The following is a 5,944-nucleotide window of genomic DNA, read 5'->3' on the forward strand; positions in this document are numbered from 1 at the left end:
CTTGAGGATTGGGGACTTTGGTTAATTTCCACTTGGAAATGGGAAGAATAACTCCGGTTCCAGTTTTTTTAAAAACAGATTTAAAGAAGTCTTTATTAATTGACTCAAAATGTACAAAGTGTAGGAAATTATATGTGGCACTCTAGAAATAACTTATACCCAGCGACAAAGAGAAACAGCAACTCTCATGGCAGCTTCAATGACTAAGATTCACATACAATCACAATGAATTTTTCCATACAAACTAATGATTACTTACAAAACAGCAACAAGTCTTATCTCTACTGCTTGTATCTAATGTAACCCATTACTGCCTGCTTAATCTGACATCAGAGTGCTTTAGTGAGGGTCTACATAGAATGACAGCTGAGGCAGGACTGTTCACCCCAAAGGAAGGTGGCTCTGAGCAGGCATTCAGGTATACTGTGTTCCAAGGCGCTTGCAGATGGACAGAAGACTCTCAGATATCAAACATCTCCAATAGATAGGCTTTAGGCACCAAGCTAATGGCTCCCCTCATTTCTCCTACCCACCAGCCATATCTGTTGTACTCCTTACTAAGAATGTAAATCACGTCACCACGCTTAAAGGACAACTCATCAGAAAGAGCTCCAGTGCAGTCCCACAAACCCTGGTAAAATTAGCATAATCTGTGCTTTTATCTCCCGAGGTATGATGCACACACTGTCCCGACTCCCCTTCCCTGGCTCGTCCATCTTTACTGAAGCAGAGTCCTCCTTCTCCTCTGGAAGTTCTTCATAAATTTCATCAACTATTGATTGGTTCCTTTGTGGGCTGCTGACTGGAACAGGATGATCAATGTCATCATATAGTTCTCCTCTTTCATCATCATCCTCGGAAATAATATCAGATCCCATGTCTTGTAATATAAATTTCAGCCGTTGGACCCATTCCTCAGCATCGTTGGGAAAGGCTGCTGTAAACTGATAGATACCTTTATCAGAGCACAGATTTCAAAACAGCAATCTTTCTTTCCATCCTTCCTAAGGGTGTTGTTCATTCTGACGTCATAGCCATCTATTGCAAATTCACCTTTCTGTTGTTTGTCTTTATCACTCCTGTAATAACAGAACACTGTTTTGCTGAGAGCATTCCACCATTTCTGCCATTCAAACCCCCAGAAAGCTGTGATCTTTTCTGCATTTTTCTAGGTAACCAGCCTTTATGACACGGGGGCTCTCTGCAGCCCCTCTCTGTAGCGGGGCTGTGGGAGGCTGTAGCTATGTGACAGGTGCCCAGGAGCCATGGCTGAACTTCCTCTGTCCCATGCAGGTGGAAGTCACTGCCCACCAGGGCTCCTGGGTTCCAGATCTTTGCTCGACCAGGGACCAAGCTGCCTGTGCACAGCCTACCACCCCACAAAGGAAGTCACTGGCTCTCCAGCCAGTGCTGGATGCTTGACCCCAACTCTCCCCTCTGGGAGAACGGGGCGGGGCTATGGACCACAGGTTTTATTACAAAGGTGAATTGAAGCCACTTGTGAAAGTGCCCTAGCTCGTGCCTGACAAGTGGCAAGCAGCTAGAAAACCAAAAGAGTTGAAGGGAAAACATGCCTTGGTGGTTGTAGCCACAAGCCCTGCAGTCATAGAGCTTTAGGCTCAAACCATGGCCCTAAATGTACCCGCTGTGTAAACTTGACACTTTCACTCCTTTTTTTAGTGATGTGGATAGATAGAACTCAGAGCCCTGAACATGCTAGGTGAGTGTTCTACCATTGAGTCATGTCCCCTCAGCCTTCACGAAACTTCTTAAGCTTCAGTGTTTCAGTGGAGAAGGTGGTACTAAGAAACTGTATCACGCACAGGGTTGATATGGGATTCACACAATGGGTGTGTAAACTGCCTTGACGTGTATTGAGTGCTCAGTAAGAATGCTGTGGTTGTTACCATCGTCATTAGTCCTTTAGAGCTGGGGTTCTCTCAACTGTTTGAAATTGTCTGGGGACATCTGGGTGGGTGTCCCCACCCAGACAGTGATGAGAGAGCAGAAACTGTATGGTATCTTCTTGTCCTCTCAGTTATTCAAGCTAAAACACTCGCCTGTCCTTAAACTTCCATTTTCCCAGTCCCCACAGGCCAACTTCCACGTATCTTCTACCAGCTCTGTCTTTAAACTATATTTAGAATCTAACTGCCTCTCCCCATGTCTATGGATGCTACTCTTACCTGAGCCACTGGGCCCATCGGTTATAGCCACTCTTACAAACCGACATCATTCCAGTGACTTAGCCAACATATGTTCCACCCCCTACTGCTTACCAGTCTCCCTGCTTACTGCACTGCAAGCATGCCAATTGATGAGCCGTTTCTGGAGCTTGATTGGCACACTCATAGCCTAGAGCCCTGCACCAGCTGTCCCCTCTCCCTTCAGTGACAGCCTGGGTATTTGCATGGCTTGCTCCCTGGCCTTTGAGTTTCTGCTCTCTCATCACTGTCTGCAGGAGATCTTTCTTGGTGGCTTTGTCTACCCAACAATGGTCAATCCCTCCGAAATCCCAGTTTCCAGCATGGTGCTTGTCCTGTCTCTGCTCAGCACTTACCTGATGTGCCATAATGCATATTTCACTTACTTGTTACATCACTGGGATTGCCTGCCTCCTCCTCCTCAAATATAAGCTACCCAAGGAGGGAGTATTGATGTTTATCTCCCCCTCTTCTGTGCTAGAAAAGTACTTAGTACCTGGTAAGCATTCATTAAGAACTCATGAGAGGACTTTGGAGAGATAGCTCAGCAGTTGAGAACATTGGGCAAGGGTTCTTGCAGAGGACCTGGGTTCAGTTCCCAGCACTTCTATGGTAGCTCACAACTGTCTGTAACTTCAGCTTCAGGGGATCTGATGGCCCTTTCTGATCTCTTTGGACATGAGGAATACATATGGTGCAATACAAATATACAAATACTCGTATGCATAATATTAAAAAAAAACTAAAAAAAATTAAAAAGGAATTTGTTTGAAGGAAAGAACATCATAGATTTTTTTGAGTCTTTTTTTTTTTTTTAAGTCAGGTCTTGTTATAGTCTTGGCTACCTTCAAACTCACAGAAATCCTCCTGCCTCACATCCTCTGGAGTGACAAGATTATATATATGTATGGCCCATGAAGGACAATTAAGGGAAGAAATAGACCAAAGAAAAGGAGTCCCCAAAGATAGGAGAAGACTTTTAAACCAGAAAGCAAAGGCTTGCAAAGTATTTAACATTTTTTCCACCAATTTAAAAATCTGGGTTTTCCTTTCAGGTTATATTGCAATGTAAAACTTCTCCCCAGCAACTGTAGGCAGAGAAATGATTGTCTCTCTAGAAAGGCTGATGTTCTGCAGTCTACTATAGCAGCAACCCAGCTCCTTGTTCCTCTTAGGGGAACTTGCTGGTCTTGACAAGTGCCTGCCTTTGCTTTTTTCTTTCTTTCTTTTTTTTTTTTTTTCATCAAGACATGGTTTCTCTGTATAACTCTGGCTGTCCTGGAACTCACTTTGTAGTCCAGGCTGGCCTTGAACTCAGAAATCCACCCTGCCTTTGCTTTTGATCCAGTTCTTAGCTGCTGGGGTGACTGTTCCCATTGTAAGGCAGAGGTCCCCACCTCTGCCCGCACTCTCTGTTCATGTTTTAAATAATTAGATTCTAGAGTGATTGACCATGGAAGATCGGTTCTCAGTCACTCCTGAACACATTCAAATATTCGTGAGTACATGAAAGAAAAAAATGTTACTGTGCTGGGGACATTGATCAGAAGGGTGATGCTTATGTTGCTGTGTTAATTGGATTTCTGCAACAAGATGTGGAACTGGGTGGGGACTATCTGATGAGACAGAGGCCGTGACAGCAACTTCTGGGAGCTACTCAGGGTGGCTTCAAGGCCTGAGTGTGGCCTTCTGGGGCAAGGAGGGAGGTGCTAGGGGCCCAGGGAACTCTTGCAGTCCAAACTTCTTAACCAGAGAGCAGTGTGGAGGGCACCATCTCTCAGATTGTCCACAATTTTAATGAATGTCATGTTTGAGGTAATGACCTGTGTCTGGACTTTCAGAAAGCCCTGGAAACTCTTGCGCACATTACGTTTTATCTCCCATACTGCAGCTCCCAGCATCCGACATTACCATTGATATCATCTATGGAGGACTCTTTCCTAGGTTCTTTATTAAGGTTTAATTAAATTTTATGTGTTATCAATTAGGATTAATCTACATTTAGTCTGAATTAGAGGGAGCCAATTATAAATAACACCACTTCTCATTTATTCCTGAATACAGAATGAAGGGTTTTAAACTTCCCTTGGAAAAAAAAAAGAAAAAGGAAAAGGAACCTCAAATCACCCTTCTGCTGATGATCCAAGTACAGAAGAGCTTTGTGTCCTGGAGACCAAAAGTTCTACTAAGATCCAATGAAAAGACTAGAATTCCTACAGGAGAGTGTCTGAGAACAGAACTGGGGCAGAGAGGGAAAGGTGAGGCTAGGCAAACAGACTTTCAAGTCTCAAGACTTCACCTGGAACATCGGCAGAGAAAGAAACTGAGTTCTCTGGGATTGTTACATCTCTGTTTGGGGAAGAGGCCAGACCAGCCTGTGCTCTGTGGTCCTGGCCACTGCTCTTGTTTTATCTCCAGCCTTCTTCTTTCTGGGCACAGGTGGGATTGTACCCCTCCCCTCCTCCTGCTGAATGCACACAGGGCCTTGCTTGTCTAATGAACTGCAGGAGCAAGCAGCAGTCAGAACAGCATCACCCAAACGCTGGTGAGGATGAAGCCAGAGGAACCCTGGTGGAGACTTTTGCTTCACAGAGATGAACATATTAGATAGACTTTCCTTAAGCACGTCTGGAGTCCTTGTTTCCCACCTGCTGGCAGTATTTGGGGGAGAGGGTGCTGTGGAAGGAGGTAGGGCCCGAACTGACAGAGCCTTTGAAGGCTCCAGTCCTGCCCTAGTCCTGTGCCACATCAACAGTCAGTGCTGCAGAGGTTGGCTGCCATCGACTGAGCAAAAGTCCATGCCTTCCCACTGGGACAGACGCCAACCCTCAGAAGACCACAAGCTAAAATTAACCTTGCTCCCTTAAGGCAGTTCTGTCAGATACTTTAATCACTGAGAAACAAAAGTCTCCACCATGGTTCCTCTCGCTTCATCCTCACCAGCATTTGGGTTGCTTTCTTGTTGATGCTGTTCTGTCTGCTGCTTCCTCTTGCAGTTCCTTAGACAAACAAGCCCCTGTGTGCACTCAAGGTAGGAAGAGAAGAGTTACAACAAATAGAGATACCCACATATTCATGTTTATTATGGGATTATTCCTAAGAACCAATATATGGCATCAACCAAGGCATCCATAAGTGGATGGGTGGGCAAAGAAAGTATAGCGTGTAGTGGCAATGGATATTATCCAGTCATAAAGAACAAGGAAATTACATCATTGCAAAGTGGGTGGATCTGTGTTATATGAAATAAGCCAGACTTAGAATGACAGTTGTCACACTTACTCTCATATGAGGAATCTGAGGAGAAAAAAAAAAAAGATATGAAAGAGGAAGGGTGGGGCAGAGGGGACAAGGATGAAGTGTGAATATGATGGACAAACATTGGACATGTTGAGAAGGGTCTTCCACTGGCTGGCCAGCAAGCCCCCAGCATATTTCTGTGACTGCCTTCCCAGTGAGCGCTAGGGAGGTGCTTTACACGGACGGGTACTGGGTATCCTCACTCTGTGCAGCATTTTAACCACAGAACCATCTTCCCAGCACTTATGCTAACAAGATTTACAATTTAAAAAATACCGTGCAGTTTGGTGTGCTTCCATCTTCTTGCTGTGTGAGCCTGCAGCCCAGCTCAGGCAGAGCTCTCATTATTCCAAGATGAGCAGCCATGGTCTGATTTGTTCTGCTGGCTGTGTAGGGCACAGGGAAACAAACATTGGTTAAATGGTTGAGATGCTGAGTTG

At 45.0% G+C, this 5,944-nt stretch overlaps 1 pseudogene; it reads right to left on the minus strand.

Annotated features, from left to right (window-relative positions):
• Window positions 1-460: 460 nt before the first annotated feature.
• Window positions 461-2,204, minus strand: LOC110298059 (annotated as a pseudogene).
• Window positions 2,205-5,944: the final 3,740 nt, after the last annotated feature.

The sequence above is a fragment of the Mus caroli genome, chromosome 7, assembly GCF_900094665.2.
Source record: "Mus caroli chromosome 7, CAROLI_EIJ_v1.1, whole genome shotgun sequence".
NCBI classification, from domain to species: Eukaryota; Metazoa; Chordata; class Mammalia; order Rodentia; family Muridae; genus Mus; species Mus caroli.